This window comes from Plecotus auritus, assembly GCF_963455305.1.
Source record: "Plecotus auritus genome assembly, chromosome: 2".
Taxonomy (NCBI): domain Eukaryota; kingdom Metazoa; phylum Chordata; class Mammalia; order Chiroptera; family Vespertilionidae; genus Plecotus; species Plecotus auritus.
Window position 1 is genome coordinate 98,448,901 of NC_137771.1, and position 20,058 is coordinate 98,468,958.

The 20,058-nt window shown below is 42.0% G+C and overlaps 1 protein-coding gene and 1 pseudogene across 3 annotated transcripts in view; both read left to right on the plus strand.

The window, feature by feature from the left end:
• The window catches only part of GMDS (GDP-mannose 4,6-dehydratase), a 736,645-nt gene that overhangs the window by 90,506 nt on the left and 626,081 nt on the right, over positions 1-20,058 (plus strand). The window lies entirely within an intron of this gene.
• LOC308242596 (PEST proteolytic signal-containing nuclear protein-like) lies at positions 461-7,244 on the plus strand (annotated as a pseudogene). Its single transcript has 2 exons — positions 461-559; positions 6,920-7,244. The product of its transcript is annotated as a PEST proteolytic signal-containing nuclear protein-like (transcript).

Consider the following 20,058-nt stretch of genomic DNA (forward strand, 5'->3'; position numbering starts at 1 on the left):
CAACCAAGGCATGTGCCCTTGACCGCAATCGAACCCTTCAGTCCGCAGGCTGACACTATCCACTGAGCCAAACTGGCTAGGGCTTTTTAATTAATTTATTATTTTTATTTTTATTTTTTAAAATTGATTTCAGAGAGGAAGGGAGGGGTGGGGGGGAGAGAGAGAGAGAGAGAGAGAGAGAGAGAGAGAGAGAGAGAGAGAGAGGTCAATGACAAGAGAGAATCATTGATCCGCTGCCTCCTGCACACCCCCTATTAGGGATTGAGCCAGCAACCTGGGCATGTGCCCTGACCGGGAATTGAACCGTGATCTCCTGGTTCATAGGGTGACGCAAACCACTGAGAAACACAGCTGGGCGCATTTTGTGCTTTTAATAAAAGCTGTCAGTTGAATATTTTTAGTTGGCCAAATTGCCTTCCTGAGCTTCATGATGTCTCCTTTGTCTTAAACCTGAGGAGAAATGGAGATTGGAGTAGTGGGAAGATTTGGAGAGAAAAAGAAGTATATTGAAATACATATTAAAGTTATTGAAGTTTGTGAAAGATTTACATTTGATTATGTAAGTTATCCCATAATCTCACTGAGCTCCATCATTTAAAAAGAGAACTGCTTGCTATACGCTGTCATCAGCTCAGTAGTAATGGAGTCAGGAGTTAGCTTGGTTACAAAAAGTTTGAGCAGAATTGATCTCTGTGTTGTAGTGGTTGATATTTGTAGACCTAAGCCATCACTTACGTAGTAGGATATCAAAGCCATTCCCTGTAAACAGTGGGATACAGACTGAGAAATAATTATTTTCAGATGTGAAAGTGTGTTTCCAGTCCTCCAAAGAAGTGCACTTATTTCATATTCTGCAAATGCCATCAGAGTAAATATGTTCTGGAAGTATATTCAGAACTGTAAAGGCAGAAGATTATGAACTGCAAAGTGAGCAGCATGCCATAGAGCAGTGGCTCTCATTCTTGGTTTCTAAATAACATGCATTTCTGGGCCCTGTCGAGGTTTACTTAGTCAGGTTTTCTTAGGGTGGGGCCTGGAGTCTTTGGTTTGAGTTGGCTTCCCAGTTGATTCTGACAGTCTTAAAGATTGGGGAATCACCATTATGAACTGGAAAATTAACCTTCCAAAGATAAGATTTGCTCGCCATTCTAGTTGTCCATTTGATATTTTCACCTGGGTGTTCTCCCTAAATCTTGAAGTAAGCACCAGTAAAAGGAAACATCTACTCTCTGACCATCCACCCATTCAACCCAACTCCTGTTATTAGCTTGATTTATTCCCTGCTACCCAGACTTAAAACATCGGATTCCTGTGAATGGTTTTATGCTCATTTTCCCTAGCATCAGACCAGTTTATTGCCATTTTTTTTTCTGAGCAGTCCTTCTCAGCACTACTGTTTCTGTCCGTGTTCTCATTGACCCTTATCAGGGATTTGCAGTCTCATTGATTTTACTGGAATTTGTCTTCTCCACTAGTTTATATAAATACTAGAGACCCATTGCACGAAATTTGTGCACAGAGGAGGGGGTCCCTCAGTCCGGCCTGAACCCTCTCCAATCAGGGATCCCTCTCGCAATCCGGGACTGCTGGATCCTAACTGCTCGCCTGCCTGCATGCCTGATCGCCCCCTAACTGCCCCCTGCCGGCCTGGCTGCCCCCCAACTGCCCCCCTGCCAGCCTTGCCCCCCCTCCCAACTGCCCCCTTGCCAGCCTGCCTGGTCGCCCCCCCAACTGCCCCCCCGCCAGCCTGGCCATCCCCTAACAGCCCCCCTGCCGGCCTGGTTGCCCCCTAACTGTCCAGAAGATATCTTGTCAACCAGTCTAATTAGCATATTACCCTTTTATTAGTATAGATGAGGGCTGTTTTCTTAGAGCAGTGGTCGGCAAACTCATTGTCAACAGAGCGGCAAACCGCGGCGCCGACCACTTGTCTTAGAGCATCATACTGACGTTGAATAAACTTAAATGCTTTAGCCTGGTATTCAAGCTCTTCTGTAATGTCATCACAGTTTTATCTCATTCTGTATATCACAGCTTTGGCCATATGGACGATTGACTGTTCTTTCACCCTGCCTCACCTTTCTCAAAAACCTACATTGTTCCTCCTGGGAATGGTGTCCTTCTGCTTGGGGCCCCACCCTATTGCTCTCTGAGTTTGTCATGGCCCTGCTCAATGTCAGGTACTTAAGGAAGACTTCCTGGTTCCTCCTTACCAGATGAGCTGCCATCGCCTTAGAATCCCCTGCGGTATGTTCCAGTTACCATAATTAGTTATTGGCTTATCCTTATTATTGGGCATTAAACTTGAGAACGTAGACTAGCTCATCTAGATACCCCTGCATCATGTAGTAAAGAATCTCAACCATTGTAAATAGGGCAATAACTATTTGTTGAATTCTTTATCATTGAAATTACCTGGAAAGTACTTTATTGTTGCAAAGAATAAGAATTGAAACCTGTTACTACCTTTTCCTACCTCAGTAATGAACCCAATTCATATCAAGGTACAGTATTTATTTTGGAATTTAAGGGGCGGTTGATTTTGTGACCTTTACAGAATAGTTTTAGACAGTTCAATGCGGCCTCTGTAGAGACTAAAAGAAGGTTCTTGATATCATTTTTTATAGGCAGCTTTCAATTACTTTTGGTTGGAAGTAAATATTAAATATGGAAAAGCTAAAATTACTTCTGTTTGACTATTGATGAGTTTTAGCTAAATTGGACTTTGTGTTTGAGGAGAGAATTCTGAACATTTAGGTAAAATAATCAAATCCATATTTCAGTTGTATATAGTGCAGGAAATCTTGTGCCCCCTTCCCCTATGATCCCCATCACTTTATTTTATTATTACTTAAAAATATATTTTTATTGATTTCAGAGAGGAAGGGAGAGGGAGAGAGAGAAACATCAATGATGAGAGAGAATTATTCTTTTTTCTTTTTTTTAATCTTTATTGTTCAGATTATTACAGGTGTTCCTCTTTTTTTCCCCCATAGCTCCCCTCCACCTGATTCCCCACCCCACCCCATGCCCTTACCCCCCGCCGCTGTCTTCATCCATAGGTGTAAGATTTTTGTCCAGTCTCTTCCCGCACCCCTCACACCCCCTTCCCCCTGAGAATTGTCAGTCCACTCCCTTTCTATGTCCCTGATACTATTATATTCACCAGTCCATTCTGTTCTTCAGATTTTTTTATTCACTTGATTTTTAGATTCACTTGTTGGTAGGTATGTATTTGATGTCATTTTGTTGTTCATAATTTTTATCTTTACCTTTTTCTTCTTCTTCCTCTTCTTAAAGAATACCCTTCAGCATTTCATGTAATCCTGGTTTGGTGGTGATGAACTCCTTTAGCTTTTTCTTGTCTGTGAAGCTCTTTATCTGACCTTCAACTCTGAATGATAGCTTTGCTGGGTAGAGTAATCTTGGTTGTAGGTTCTTGCTGTTCATCACTTTGAATATTTCTTGCCACTCCCTTCTGGCCTGCATAGTTTCTGTTGAGAAATCAGCTGACAGTCGTATGGGTACTCCCTTGTAGGTAACTAACCGTTTTTCTCTTGCTGCTTTCAAGATTCTCTCTTTGTCTTTTGACCTTGGCATTTTAATTATGATGTGTCTGGTGTGGTCCTCTTTGGATTCCTCTTGTATGGGGTTCTGTGTGCTTCCTGAACTTATAAGTCTATTTCTTTCACCAGGTAGGGAAAGTTTTCTGTCATTATTTCTTCTAATAGGTTTTCAATATTTTGCTCTCTCTCTTCTTCTGGCACCCCAAAAATTTGGATGTTGGTACGCTTAAAGTTGTCCCAGAGGCTCCTTACACTATCTTCATATTTTTGGATTCTTTTTTCTTTTTGTTTTTCTGGTTGAGTGTTTTTTGTTTCCTCATATTTCATATCTTTGGTTTGATTCTTGGGGTACGTTGATCTACAGTTGAGTTTCTCTATATTCTTTATTTCAGACAGTGTATGCTTAATTTCTGACTGGTCCTTTTCCATTTTCTTGGCATTCTCATTAAGATCCTTAAAGGTCTCACTAAGTTCCTCGGCGGTTTTTAGAAGATTCTTGAGTAACCTTATAAATGTGGTTCTGAACTCTATGTCATCCAGTAGTTTGCTTTCCTCCATTTCTTTCATTCGTGACATGTTTCTTTGTCTCCGTATTTTGTTGCTTCCCTTTGTTGATGGAGTGGCTTTGTGTGGTAGGTGACCTATAGGGGCCAGTAGCTCAGCCTCCCCAATCACCTGAGGTGGTCGCTCTTGGTACACCCCTTTGTGGGCTGAGTGCCAAGTCTTGGTGTAGTTAAGCCTTGATTGCTGTTGGTACACTGGGAGGAATTGACCTCCAGGCCAATTGGCTGTGAGGACCTGCTATGTCTATAATGGAAGAACTGCTGCGCTGGAGACACGCTTATGGTGTAGGACTTTTTTCAGTGGGGCTTTGGTGCTCACTGAGTTTGCCTCTTGAATGTGTCACTTATGGATGTGAGGAGTTGAAATCCGGTGTCTCACACTGACCACTAGGTACACTGGCTTCTGGATCTCCAATGGGCTTCAGGTCAGCTACTGTCTGAGGCCACCCAGCAGGAGCTACAGCGAGAACTACAGTTTTCTCCTCTTTGCTTGGGGTTTAGAGGTTTTGGAGCTGTCTGACCCGGGCTGCAAGTTTGCTAGTTAAGCTGCGATAGGGCAGGCCATTCATATGCTAAAGCAGCTGCTTGGAGCTTGGGTGGGTTTGTAGGTTGTGCGGGGCGGGGTCTCAGGGTGTCACTAGGCTAGGGCGTGGCAAACAGCGATGGCTGCCAGTTAGCCAGCTCTTCCTCTCCGACCGCGTCCCCGCGTCCCACGTCCTAGCACAGTAAACAGTTATTCCTGCGCACAGCCCTGCAAGCAAGCCACCCTCACTTTCCGACCCAATGGCAGACAGTCCAGCTTCTCCCTATAGGAGTTTGGGTCCCCCGCGTCTCCCCAGAAACTGGAGTTCAGAGTAATCGGGAGCTTGTCTCCCTTCAGGTTGAAAAAAGCAGCGCTCCCAGTCGCCCGCCACCAGTCTGATTCACGCGTCTCTGTACCTCAGCTTTTCAGTGCTTTTGCACATCTCAATGCTCTTTTCTCTTTCCTTCTAGTTGTAGAACTTCCACTCAGCCAGCTTTCCCGTGGTTCTGGGTGATAGACGTTTTGTCTTTTAGTTGTAGTTTTGAAATTGTTGTGCGAGGCAGCAGTTTAGGTGTTTACCTATGCCGCCACCTTGGATCCTCAAGAGAGAATTATTGATCAGCTGCCTCCTGCATGCCCCCTACTGGTGATTGAGACCGCAACTTGATAATGTGCCATGATTGGGAATTGCACCGTGACCTCCTGATTCATAGACTGATGCTCAACTACTGAGCACACCAGCCAGGCGACCACCATCACTTTATATCCTCCCTATTCTTAAGAGATGGGTATGTTGCCTCTGAGAATGGGGCAAGCTGTCAGTCTAAGAAAGACCAGCCTGAATGTATAACTAGTTAATTTGTCAGTTATGAATCGACCAGAATTAGGGTGCTGATTATGTCAATACTAAACTGAAAGCTCTGCAAGGTTCTTGGAGACCTTATGTTTCTGCTTTACTGAGCAAATCCCCTGTGGGCATTGTTTTTAGAGGCCAGAATTGAATTCAGTGACTCTAAAATGAGGGTGCTGGTTTCAGTCTATAATATTCTGCTCCTTTATAATTGACCATATTGAAAACATTTTATTTATTTTTTAAAATATATTTTTATTTCATAGAGGAAGGGAGAGAGAAAGAGAGAGATAGAAACATCAGTGATGAGAGAGTACCATTAATTGGCTGCCTCCTGCATGCCCCATACTGGGGATCGAGCCCTGAAACCCAGGCATGTGCCCTGACCAGGAACGGAACTATGACCTCCTGGTTTATAGGTTGTTGCTCAACCCAGGAGCCACACTGGCTGGGCTTGAGAACATTTAAAAAGAATAATTCCTTTGAATAAAGCAATTTCAGCTTGTTTACCCTAATGTGGATGTCATTTTATAGAATACTAGTATATATCCACTAGTGATATCAACAATTACAATGAAAGAAAGGCAGATAAAAGTCACAACCCATGGTTTAAATCTTTACTGTCTTACTTGCTTCATATTTCATCATAGGCAAAGGCTTCTTAACTTCATTCTGACCTCAGTGTTCTCTTCTGAAGAATTGGAATAATGATGGCACTGCCCTCATAGGCTTGTGAATGGATTAAATGAAGTGATGGATAGCAAGCACATAGCACTGTAGCTCTCATGATACAAAAATGTGAGACAATTTCTGTGTTTTTTCCCACTTTGTATTTTGTGTAACAGCTTGGTACCTCTCCAAGGAGTAGCTTAGGTGTTCTTGGATGAGAGTCAGGCTTGTGACTGTGACTAATGGGGCCATAGGTGAGTCAAATCCAAAGAACTATGAATGCTTGTCAAGTGATGAATAAAAAAAATGGAACTTGCTTCACAAGTATTTTATAGGTCTTGCTAGTCACTGTGACTTTGTCTTAGACCAATAGGGTGGAGCTAAAGTAGAATCTGAAAACACGAAAGGTCTGTCCTTTGCTTTACCCCCTGACCAGCTGCTCTTCTCTCCTGCCCCACTGTGGAGAGACCCAGTTGAATCTGACTTCTTCATCTGTTCTTTTGTGAACCTGACTTGGGAATAGATTATGTCATTGCTAAGTTAATAAAGCAGACATGATATGTAGTAAGATATAAAGCAGGAATCTAGGATATTTAAATGAGCTGGCAAAGTTTTAAAAATATTTATTTTTTGGGAGAAGCCACAGCGAGATGGAGTCTCCGGAGTAATGGAGGAAAGTTCCAGTCACAGCGCTAAGAAGTGATCAGCTGAAGAAGAAGCTGCAGACTTCCCAAGAAAGCCTACAAAGATCTCCAAGTTTGGATTTGCCATAGGTAGTCAGATGACAAAGAAAGCCTCATCCATATCCATCTAACTTGGATCAAGTAAACCTAAAGAAACTGTTCCAACTCTTGCTCAAAAAACCCTTTCAGTAGCAGCAGCTTTTTATGAAGATGAAGATAGCGAACCAGAGGAAATGCCTCCAGAAGCAAAGATGAGGAGGATGAATATTGGAAGGGATATACCAACCTTAGCAGGACCAAACTCCTTTAATAAAGGAAAGCATGCGTTTTCTGATAAGGGAGCAAAATATAAAATCTCATCTTGGAAATGTCCATGACCAAGACAATTAAATGATATATTTTGAAATTGGGGTGTGGGTGGGTATAAAGTTAAAAGGAACAGTTTCCTTTTTAAAGAATGATATAAGACTATCTTTGGAGCTGTCTTTTTTTTTTTTAAGATTGAGCGGTACACTAATAAATGAGAGTTTCAAATTAGATGTAATTTATGTTTTATATACAGATTTCAAGACATTTGCTAATTTTGTAGTTTTGTGTGATTAGTTTCCAAAGGTTACAGATAATTAAAAAAAAAAAAATCTAAATGGTACCTTTGAAGAATTGCATATTGTTTTAGACACAACTATTAGCACATTAAGAGGGAAGCAAAGAAGTTATTGTCTGTTTAAACTGCAAGCAATTACTCTAACTTAACTCCCTTATTAACCTAAACTTTCTGGCTCCCAGGAACAGCCTTATAAAGAGGGAGTATTGTATTGGGAGGAAAATGTTACTGGAGTATTGAGTGAAAGTGAATTGGATAAAATTAAAACGTTGCTTTTTTTCCTAATGGGCATTTGTTTTGTTTCAAGTCAAACTAGATATTGCATTACTATCAGTGGATATAGAGGCTTAGCTCTTTAAAAGAAAAAAATTTAAATTTTATGTAAACTGTTGAGTATTTGATACAGCCCACTTCACCTTAATGGGTCTTGTCTCCCTTCATTAGTCTTCAAAGAACAACTGTTCGCTACCAAAGTAAATCAGTATTTTGAATGTGCTTCTCTTGGCTTTTATTATTAGCTTAATTCCTGTAAGCATTTTCACCAGACTTGAGGCAAGTCATAGGAAGCTATTTCTTTTAAAATACAAACCACCACCAAAAATTTTAAATATACATAATATTTAAATATTTGGCTGTTTTTATTTTTTAAAAGGTAACAGACAGCAAAAAAGCAACATTGTGTCAAGATGGAAAATGAGAAAGATGCACTTTCTGTAATATTGTCATACCACTTAAGTTACTAATTTGTACTTAACTACAGGAATTCTTATTTAATACAATAAAATGGTTTATTTTAAGTGTATGCATATTAACCAATGGCCTTTCAAAAGCACATTTTCAATATTGAAAATAGAAGGAAAGAAAATGCATCTTCAAGCATTTTATGGAATCTTTGACCACATATACTTTGTTAGAGCTATGTGTTGTAGAGTTTGTTTTGTTTTTGTATTTTTGTATTGTATATGAATTCTTTTTTAATGTGACGATTAAACACATCTTTAAAGGCATAGTCATGGATAAAAGAAAAATGCAATATAATGATTTCCTTGAAAACTTCTATAATGTTAAATTGCAGGCAGCTTCATACTGTCTTAATGGTGGTAACTAATCCCTCAGCTCTTTTAAAAAGTAGTAACTCCAGAGAAGCTGCCTGTATATATTTCTAACACTTTGTTCACTTTCATTTATTAGAGTAAGTCCCAAGTAAAACAATGCAAATGTATATAGAACTATTAGTTCTTAACTACTTGATTTATGGTATCAGGATACATGAATTTAACTTGCTTTAAATAGGCAAACTTTTCTTTTTTGTCTATTTTATTGTTAAAATGAAATCCCTCTCCTGCATATTCTTTTCTTGACTTAAATGAAATATTAGCCTATGGTCAAGTTGGGAGAGAGAAATAACTGATATGAATGTCTTTACTAAAATACCAATAAATTTGTCAAACTCAAAAAAAATTTATTGTTTTGAAAGAGTTTTACTAATGTTTAATATCAGACTTCACTTTTAGTTTATCAAATATGTCATATACATAACATTATATATAAATATATATACATACAAGTATATATATTTATTTGTGAATTGTGAAATACCAAAGTAAAGACATTTTTAGTTGCCCATTTGGTTTCGAACACCAGCAACTTGAGACTACTAGTACATATCCACTAGTGATTTCACTCCTGCACCTTGATTAGTCAGATCTTGATATACCATCTATGTAGGTGGTTGTGTGGTTTTTAGTTCTTACTTGACAGAATGGATTTTTTCCTTTTAAATTAGTAAACAAAACTAAACAATGGTTTTCAGTGTGTATTATAGAAAATGCTTGAAGGTAGCTGGAGGGGACACCAAATAGAGAGCTGAACTTCTCCTCACCTGTTTAATTTATTATAGGAAGGCTGGCGAACACATTGTTTCCACAGAAGTAATTGTAAGGACTTGTTACAGTTCCCCTCTATCCAGGTTGTTTCAGATATTCAGATACTTTAATGGAAATCTTTAAAGTGCCCTTGGCCTGATTTTAGGAATCAGCTAAACTGAATAGGTAGACTTATGCCAGGTTCCATTAATTAGCACTTTTGCTATTCTGAAGGGATAGGCCCAGTCCTACACTGAAATAACATAAGCAAGATTTTTGAATTGCTGAGCAAATGATCCTATCTAATAAAAGGGTAATATGCAAACTAACCTTCACTCTGCTAAAAATATGGTGGCTCCCATAGCCACAAAGATGGCAGCGTGGGCCGGAGCCACGGAGCCAGTGGAGTGGCTGCAGGAGACATGCAGGGAGTGCAGTGGGGAGACGTGGGGAGTGAGCAAGGTTCCCTGTCTGGGGGTTCCAAATCTGCCATTGGTTCCTTTCACCGCTGATTCCCCTCCTCGCAGGTATCCTCCACGCAAAAGCTGTTCCGTGTAAATATGAATCCTAAACCAAATAAGTATCACATCTGGGCAACCTAACTCTGGTTAGAAAAAGGACCTAGGAGGAGGGATTTAGGAATCACGAAGCCTTCGTGACCTGCTCTGTCTCCGGAACTGCTATCAAACATAGGCAGTCTGAGACCCTCCCAAACACCATCTGAGCTAAACCTGAGAACCAAGATATTTTCAAGGCCCAAAGTTGATGGGGGTAAGGGGGCAGGGGAGCAAAGCAAGCATAACAGCCAACTCAACCAAAGACTCAGGAGCCTAAGATAACGCAGAGAAATGTCCTGGCCACCGATGCTCTCCCGCAGACGTGGTGCCCACACCCAGCTGGGGGAAGGGGGTGTGTACGTGCCGAATTTAAGGCCACCAGCAGGAGGGAAAGTCGAAGCATGCCTAAGGATTTTTTGTACATGTCCCACAGTCGAGAAGCAGAGTCAGAATCAAGAAGCGAAGTCTTACCTCAGCGCTGGGGTGTTTAAAAAGTATCTAAAAATAGCAGCTCCATCGCCTGCAGCACTTCCTGTGTCCAAAGCGCTAGCACCGCAAACCTTGGCCTATCCGGAAGCTCGGTGCTGCTGGAAGTTGCTGGCCCCGCCTTCTCCAGCACGGTGTAGAAAGGCTGGAGAGGAGAGGTGGATACAGTGGCTCCAGTGGTCCAAATCCTATCATTGTCTCTGTTACCTAGCCTCTGCACCCTCCAGCACAGTCTCAGTACCAGTGCAGAGGAGGCTTTGGAGAGAGTAGTGGTGAGGAGAATGCTTCTGACTCTGGATACCCAGTGAAATTGCTGTCAAGAGCCTTTCTAGGGCTGGCAGGAAAACGCAGCAAGAGGGAAGAATAATGTCTCAAAACGAAGAGTTTGTTTTTTTTTCTTCTCATCAGCAAAATGTGAATATTACCTAAACCACAGACTTTGGGAGAATTAATTGAAATAAAATTCCAGAAATTGTATAACAGTCAAGCTGAAGTGGATAGGTTGGTTGAGCGTGAGTGTGGTCCTGTGCACGGAAAGTTGCAGGTTTGATTCCAGGTCAGGGAACATACCTGGCACATACCTGTGTTTCAATTTGGATCCCTGGTCAGGGCTCCTAAGGAAGGCAATTGAAGGGATGTTTCTTACATTGATGTTTCTCTCTCTCTTTCCCTCTCCCTTCCACTCTCTCTAAAAATCAATGGAAAAATGAATTAATGCCATATCTACAAATGTGGATAATCTAAAAAGAAAAAAAAAGAAGTGGGGGGGGGGGCCCTAACCAGTTTGGCTCAGTGAATAGAGCATTGGCCTGCGGACTGAAGGGTCCCAGGTTCCATCCCGATTAAGGGCATGTAACTGGGTTGTGGGCACATCCCCAGTTGGGGGTGTGCAGGAGGCAGCTGATTGATGTTTCTCTCTCATCCATGTTTCTCACTCTCTATTCCTCTCCCTTCCTCTCCATGAAAAAACCAATAAGATATATTTAGAAAAAAACAACACAGGATAAAAGAGGTTGAATATGTGCTGTATAATTTAAAGCGTGTAAAATAATATAACTTTTAAAAATATATATTTTATTGATTATTGATTTTTTACAGAGAGGAAGGGAGAGAGAGTTAGAAACATTGATGAGAGAGAAACATCAATCAGCTGCCTACTGCACACCCCCTACTGGGGATGTGCCTGCAACCAAGGTACATGCCCATGACCAGAATTGAACCTGGGACCCTTCAGTCTGCAGGCCAACGCTCTATCCAATGAGCCAAACTGGTTAGGGCATAATATAACTTTTTAGGGGCATATATGTTATCTATACTAATAAAAGGGTAATATGCTAATTAGACCAGACATCTTTCGGACATCCATCCATACGTCCTTTCGGACAAAGCCACAGTGGTGGGGGCCGAGGCAGAGGCTGTTAGGGGCAATCAGGCCAGCATGGGAGGGCATTTAGGGGTGACCAGGCTGGCAGGGGAGGGCACTTAGGGGCGACCAAGTTGACAGGGAGCAGTTAGGTGTCGATCAGGCTGGCAGGGGAGTGGTTAGGGTGTGATCAGGCTGGCAGGCAGGCAAGCGGTTGGGAGCCAGAAGTCCTGGATTGTGAGAGGGATCCCAGATTGGAGAGGGTTCAGGTTGGCTGAGGGACACCTCCGCCCCAATGCACGAATTTTGTGCACCGGGCTTCTAGTATTTTAATATCATACTTAAAATATTACAGTGGTTCCCATAAATTCTGTAAATTAGCAGCTTTCGTTTTCTTACATTCCCTTTCTGTTTGTCCATGTTCACACTTGGTTTTACACAGTAAAGTTCAAGGTTCTCAGTGCCAGGCAACTTCGAAAATGGAAGCTTTGATGATTTGAAGCCGAACTAAGTTTGAGAACCATTGGTAAAGATATAAAACTATGTAATAGAATAAAGTTTTAAGAAATACATGCAAATTTATTCATTTTTGACAGATATTTACTAAATAGATCTAATTCTCAGGTTTCTCAACTACACAGAGGGAATAAGAATAATATGGAGAGTTTTGGGAGAGATGGTGAGTTGGTCGAGCATGTGTGGCAAGAATGTGAGGATCTGTGAGACACACCTAGACACTACTGGGTGCAGGTCTGCTGATGACATAGCTGTGGGCTAATGTGTTCTGAATGGGACTTCATTTTTAATGACAACTGATGAGGACTAAGAAACTTGAGGTATGATTTAATAGGTATAATGTTGTCATGGCCCCAGTTCTCTAAAAATGGCCTGAGGGTATCAGCTGGAGTTTTCTGAGGAGACATTGATTATATCTTGGGAGAAATTCTGAGTGTCTTTACTATTGATCAGGGAAGTAGATAGTATGCATGTAGGGTTGAATAATGATAGCAGTAGAGATTTAATACAAATCTAGGTAGTTTAGTTATGGAAATGAGTAAAATAGCTGTTAAAATATTATTGTTGGCTCCATACATGGGTTGAAGATGTAGTTTAATTCTTCCACCTTGTTGGATCCTCAAAGTTGATATCCTAAAGGCCATATATTTAGGTTATTTGTTTGGTAACATTTGATCATTGCATAATATGAAAATATATAGTTAAAAATACAGTATTTTCAGGAACAAATGATGATGCATATGAACTTCACTGCTTAGCTAAGTCCTGAGCATTTTTAGGAAACCAGGGAAAAGCCTTGGAATCAGACCTGAGTTCAGATCCCGATTTTGCCTTGAAGTCTTGACCAATCACCCACCCTCCCTGCATCTCCCCATAGAAATGAGGTCTGTGAGAGCAGGGATCTTATTTCTTTCATACATTGTTGCAACTCCACTGCCCAGAACAGTATCTGGTACAGACAAACACATGAATGAGTGATTCTAGAGTATGCTAAGTACTGTGACAGGGAAGCACTTAGTGGTGGCAAGACTGGTCTACTGACAATGTGCCAGTTTGCAATGTGATGAGCACAGAAAATGAGACTCTTACAGCAATGTGATAGAGAACATTCTGACCATCAATGTGAATAATTAAAATTTCAAGCTTATATTTTATCTTTTAAGAATCCATTTTAACTGTATGTTATCAAAGAATAGTTCATTGGTAGATTGGAAAAACAATTTTATTACTATTACTAGAGGCCCGGTGCACGAAATTCGTGCACGGGGGAGGGGGGGTGTCCCTCAGCCCAGCCTGCACCCTCTCCAATCTGGGACCCCTCTCACAATCCAGGACTGCTGGCTCCCAACTGCTCGCCTGCCTGCCTTCCTGATTGCCCCTAACCGCTTCTGCCTGCCAGCCTGATCACCCCCTAACCACTCTCCTGCCAGCCTGATTGATGTCTAACTGCTCCCCTGCCAGCCTGTTTGCCCCTAACTGCCCTCCCCTGCAGGCCTGGTCACCCCTAACTGCCCTCCCCTGCAGCCCTGGTCCCCCCCCAACTGCTCTCCCCTGCAGGCCTGGGTCTCTCCCAATTGCCCTTCCCTGCAGGCCTGGTCGCCCCAACATCCCTCCTGTGCCGGCTTGGTCATCCCTAACTGCCCTTCCCTGCTGGCCTGATTGCCCACAACTGCCCTCCCTTGGAGACCTGGTCCCTCCCATTTTCCCTCCCCTGCTGGCCATATTGTGGTGGCCATCTTATGTCCACATGGGGGCAGCCATCTTGTGTGTTGGAGTGATGGTCAATCTGCATATTACTCTTTTATTAGATAGGACAGAGGCCTGGTGCACGGGTGGGGGCCAGGTGGTTTGCCCTGAAGGGTGTCCTGGATCAGGGTGGGGAGTTCTCTTGGGGCGTGGGGTGGCCTGGGTGAGGGGCCTGTGGTGGTTTGCAGGCTGGCCACGTCTCCTGGCAACCCAAGCGGAGGCCTTGGTATCTGGGGTTTATTTATCTTCTACAATTGAAACTTTGTAGCCTGGAGCGGAGCCAAGCCTTCTGCTTGCTCCATGGCAGCAGCCATTTCTGTTGGGGTTTATGTGTCTTCTATAATTGAAACTTTGTAGCCTTGAGTGGAGGCCTAGGCCGGCAAGGGCAGGCAGAAAGCTTAGCTTCCTCCATTGCTGGGGAAACCCATGCCTCCCTCCTGCTCTCTGTGGAGGTAGCCATCTTGGTTGGGTTTATTTGCATATTGGCTCCTGATTGGCTGGTGGGCATGGCTTGTGGGCATGGCTTATGGGTGTAGCAGAGTGATGGGTAATTTGCATATTACTCTTTTATTATATAGGATTATTTTTTGTGAATCCTCACCCAAGGATATTTTCCTATTGATTTTTAGAGAGAGTGAAGGGAGAGGAAGAGACACACAGAGAGAAACATTGATGTGAGAGAGACACATCAATTGGTTTCCTCACCCACATGCCCTGACCAGGGCCAGGTATCGAACCTGCAATCGAGGTGTGTGCACGTGACTGGAATCAAACCCAGGACCCTTCAGTCTGCAGGCCAACGCTCTATCCACTGGGCCATACCAGCTAGGGCAGAAAAAAATTTTTTAAAGGCTCCATTCATCTAAGATAGTTTGAGAAGAACTTTTCTAGAGAGTAAAAGGATGGTTCCAATATATAAGTTTAGGTCAGGGAAGTCCTCTGTGAAGATGAGATTTGTGTTGAAACCTAAAAGTATTGGAGAAGATCTTTCTATGAACAGAAGTGCAAAGGCCTCATGGTGGCAACAAGAGTAGTTAGCATGTTTTAGAACCGGAAGCATGGTGAGTAAGGGAGTGAGGAGAGATGTGGTTAGGTGGTGGACAAAGGCCAGGTCCTCTTAGGGCATCTTGACCTTGATAATGAGGTTGGGTTTTATTCTAAGTGCTAATTGTTGAATAGATTTTGGCAAGGAAGTTTAAGGAGATCACTTTTGCAACATGGGTAATAGGGACCAAGTGTGGAAGAGAATGTACCAATTAGGAGGCTAGTGTAGTAGCTCAGGCAACAGGTGGTGTGGATTGGACAAGGGTATGGACAGGGGGGATGGAGAAAAGTAGACCAGTCTGTATTTTGAAATTGAACTGATAGGATTTGCTGATAGATTGAATTTGAGGACTGAAAGGAAGGGGGAGTCAAGGATAAATCCTACTCTTGGTCATTTGGATGAATAAGATGCCACTTATTGAATGGAAAGATACTTTTGGAAGAGAGAGTTTTAAAAAAATTGAGAAAGAAATTGTTTTGGTTATCAAATACTTTGGAAACTTCTAGAAAAATTCTTTGGAATTAATTGTCCACATTGGCTGTTATTCTCTACTAGAGGCCTGATGCACAAAATTCATGCAAGAGTAGGCCTTTGCAGCCCTGGCTTCATCTAGAAGGTCATCCGGAAGGTCATCTGGATGGTCATTCCGCTGTTCAGCCGTTCGGTCGATTTGCATATTATGCTTTTATTATTATAGATTCTAAAGTAGCATTCTGCTCTGTATTTATTTAATTGGTACGTGTTTATTTATGTCTCAACTTATTCTGTAAAATTATTCACATAGTGAAGTATAGGTACTGTGGGCAGTCATATAGTTTTATCACCACAGTTGTCATTTTCTTGAGGCAGTAAGAACAAAAGGGAAAAATTCAGCTTTTGTATTAGTTTCATTTTCTTTATTTTCTAAACTATATTTGTTTGCTAATACCTTTTTTCTTACTAAGTTCAAATGATGAAAAGGCCAAGATAAATGATCAAATTTGGGGTTATCAACTAAGGCTAACTCCTAGTTAGGAGGACAACTGAGAAAACAGATTAGCTCTGGTATATACACCTTTCTCTGCAGCTTAACATCCCCAGACAGATCCAGGTGTGTTTTATTTGGTCTGGGCTCTGTAAGGTGAGATCCTGATATTCTTCTTTTATTTCCTTGAGAGAGGTCCTTTGATATTTTGAAATATGCCTGAATTTGCCCAACCACTGGCTTCTTTGCCTATGTTGGTAGTCAGTTTTGACAGTTCTTTGGCTTTCATTGATTCAATCCTGTACCTCTAAACAGTCCTGAAGTGCCCTAGCCTCTGTCATTCAGACCTCAGACTGAGAGGCATTGCTTACCTGCAATTAACCTGTGCTTTATGCTTGTCCTTCATCAAAAACTAGAGGCCTGGTGCACGAAATTCGTGCACAGGGGAGGGGTGTCCCTCAGCCCAGCCTGCACCCTGTCACAGTACGGGAGCCCTCAGGGCGGGAGGTGATCTGGCAATCAGGGGAAAGCGATGCCCCCATCACACCTCTGCTGCTGCCACTGCCGGAAGCGCAAGCCTCAGCCGGCCCTGGTTACCTGAGCCTCTGGCGGTCCTGGGCAGCTGGGCAACTGCCATCTGAGGCTTGCCTGCACCTTGGGCCAGTCCTGGGCAGCTAGGCAGCCACCATCCAAGGCTTGCCTGCACCTCGGGCCGGCCATGGGTGGCTAGGAGGCTGAGGGGACTGGGGGACTCCGGAGGCAGGAGCACAGAGAGGCTGGACCTGCCTGAGGGTGGGCCCGGCTGTGCTGCGTGCCTGCCTCCCCAGTGGGGCTGAGGGGACTAGGCGCTGCTATCTTGTGGCTGTGGGTGCCGCCATCTTTGAGGGTGTGACAGTCAATTAGCATATTCCCATATTATTGGCTGTGGGCACTGCTATCTTTGTGAGGGGCATGATGGTCAATTAGCATATTACCTCTTTATTAGATAGGATTAGCAGAAATAAAACTTTATCCTGGGCTGATGTGGGGAGGTAGGCAGCCCTGGTGGTAGATGCTGTGGCACCAGAATCAGTAGGTTGCTGAGGATGCATTTTGCTTGGAACCACATCTGTTGCCTCCAGCTACTTGAGTATAAATCAAAGCATCTTTGCTCCAAGGCACTTGTATATGATCCAGTTGCTAGTATGTACTAGGCAGCTTCTTGGGAAGATCGCTGTTGCCTCACCTCTAAAATGGGGATAAAAATAGCACTATATCAGATGGAAATAGTGATACCACAAACCTTGTAGGGTTGTTTATGTGTACTTGTGAGTTAATAAGTATAAAGTGCTTAGTCTTGGCTCGTGTTGCTAAGTAGTTACAGCATTGGCCCACACACCAAGGGGTCTTGGGTTAGATTCCCTGTCAAGGACATGTGTCTGGGTTGTGGGTTTGCTCCTCTTCTTCCCCGCCCCCTTCTTCCCCCTACCCCCACCATGGTGCACATGTAGGAGGCAACCAGTGGATGTGTCTCTCTCACATAGATGTTTCTCTCTTCCCCACTCCCTCCTTTCCTCTCTCCCTTCCTCCCTCCCTCCCTTTCACTCTCTGGGAAAAATATCCCTTGGAGAGGATTAACAACAACAACAAAATAAGTATAAAGTGCTTAGAACACATTTTGGGTACTATGTGTTAGATATAAAATGATTACTATTATTTTTAATAGAGACTGTTATTGGATATTTTATTTATGGAAATTTGAGAGGGGTAGCATGCCTGGCTTTGTGTGTATGTTGGATAATTGTAGTGTGAATGTGATAGGAACTACAAATTTGAGTGGGGCAATTCATTGAGTGAGACGATGCAGTCTCTGTCTCTGATTCTTCACACACCTGGAGTGCAGGAATGCTGCTTTCTTCCCTTCACTCTTCACTAGTTCTCTTAGGAATATTGCAGAGTAGAGGATCTGGTGTCTCTTTTCTTAACATTCTTTTTAAAAATTTTATTGGAGTAACACTGGTCAGTAGGGTCCTGTAGGTTTCAAGTGTACATTTCTCATATATGATCTGTATATTGCATTTTGTGCCCACCACCTAAAGTCAAGTCATCTTTCATCACCAGATATTTGGCCCCTTTACCCTTCACTACCTCCTATCCTCTTCCCTCTGGTAACCACCGTACTGTTGTCTGTGTCCATGAGTTTCAGTTTTATATCCCACATAAGAGTGAAATCATATGGCTTTTAGCTTTTTCTGACTAACTTATTTCACTTAGCATAACATACTCGTAATATTTTTTACATGGGAACTTACCTACCTTAGGTGGCATATCTCCTTGGCAGAGAATTTCCTCTGAGTTTAACAAGACTTGGATTTAACTCTGCTTAAATTTGCTGGGCCGTTTTAAAGGTTAATAATATTTTTGTCGTCATAAAGTTGCTATTCTTATATTGGTTCAGATGTGCTGTTCTCTTTTTGAGTTAATGCTTTGAAAACTTATGTTAATAACTAAAATATCTTCTCAAGAAGCAACAATGCAGTTATTTCTTAAGTTCCTGAATCTGTCCAACCATGAGAATTCTTGGAGAGTCTTTGAGATGATTGTATTGTATTGTGTGCCACATTGGTAGCTTCTAGGTGACCTTGGTAATGAATTGGTTCTCTGGTATGATCTGGTTGAGTGGAGAGTGTCTTTTCTATTTTACAAGGAAGGACTTGGTAGATTGCCCACAGTCCTATTGTCAGCATAGTTGGAGTTCTGGCCCCCAAGCCCTGAAGCTTCTGCCTTCCCTAGCCACAAGTCTTTTGCTATTTCCTATATTTTGCATATATCATTGAGTCTTTAAAAACTAGACATGTTTCAGTTCTCCTCCCAGTAGTTATACTGTTCTTTGACTAACTGAACAATTATATTTAAGGTGAAATACGAAATTAAAAAACTTAGGACAGAGAATCATCTTTAAACTGAAAAATGTGAGATATTCTGCAGGGGTAGTTTAAAAAAAATGAAATGGGCCTCGGTCGTTGTGGCTCAGTGATTGGGCATCTACCTGTGAACCAGAAGGTCATGGTTGGATTCCTGGTCGGGGTGCATGCCCAAATGTGGGCTTGATCCCCAGTGGTTAGTATGCAGGAGGCAACTGATCAATGATTCTCTCTCATCATTGATGTTTCTCTCTCTCTCTCCCTCTCCCTTCTGAAATAAAAACATATTAAAAGGAAAAAATGAAATGGGTGAGTTTGTACATGGTGTTCTAAATTTTTCTATGTAAGACTTGAAGATACCTTAATAAGAAAGAATGGGATTTGAAAAAATGCTTTAGCCTTTAAAAAATACATTTGCAAGCATCTACTCATTTAATTCCCCAAACTTTTTTAGGTAGATAGTATAGTTGTTCACATTTTTGATATTCAAGACCTCTGAACTTTCAGCATCTACTAGTAAGCATAGAACTTGCGCAGAGAGATGCTTAACATTTATTGAATGAGTGAGATTATTCAAGATCATATGATTAGTTATTAGCCAGGAGTCTATAATTTCTCTGTACTTAATAATTATAATGTATTAAGATCTGGGATTGGAAGCCTTACTTGTACCTTTCCTAGCTATATGGCCTTTGCCCATTATGGAACTCAATTTGTTCCTGGGTAACAGGATGAGAGGAAGTGTTACCCAGTTCCTGACACCCTTAGGTGCTTGAACTAATATAGTGAAATGTTAGCCTGATACTCACTGGGTGTCGAAACCAGATATTTCATAATCTCAGAATACAGGGTTTATTTCTCTTATGCAAACTGCTACTGCAGAAGTTCACAAACATATATATTTTCCTTTATTTTTTTTACTTTAAGAACTACTAGCAAGCACAGCCTTTATAGACAATCAGGTAAATTCTTTCTCCCTACCTAACTGATGAAAATAGAACTTTCTGTTTGGACTACCTGTCTATATAGCTTCAATTTATGCCCAATCAGTTGGAATTAAAGTACTTAAGCTAAGATAAATGGGTATATATTAAACTTTCTTTTGTGTTGTAAGTCTTTACTTTTTGAACCCCTCAAAATTCATGACTATGTGCA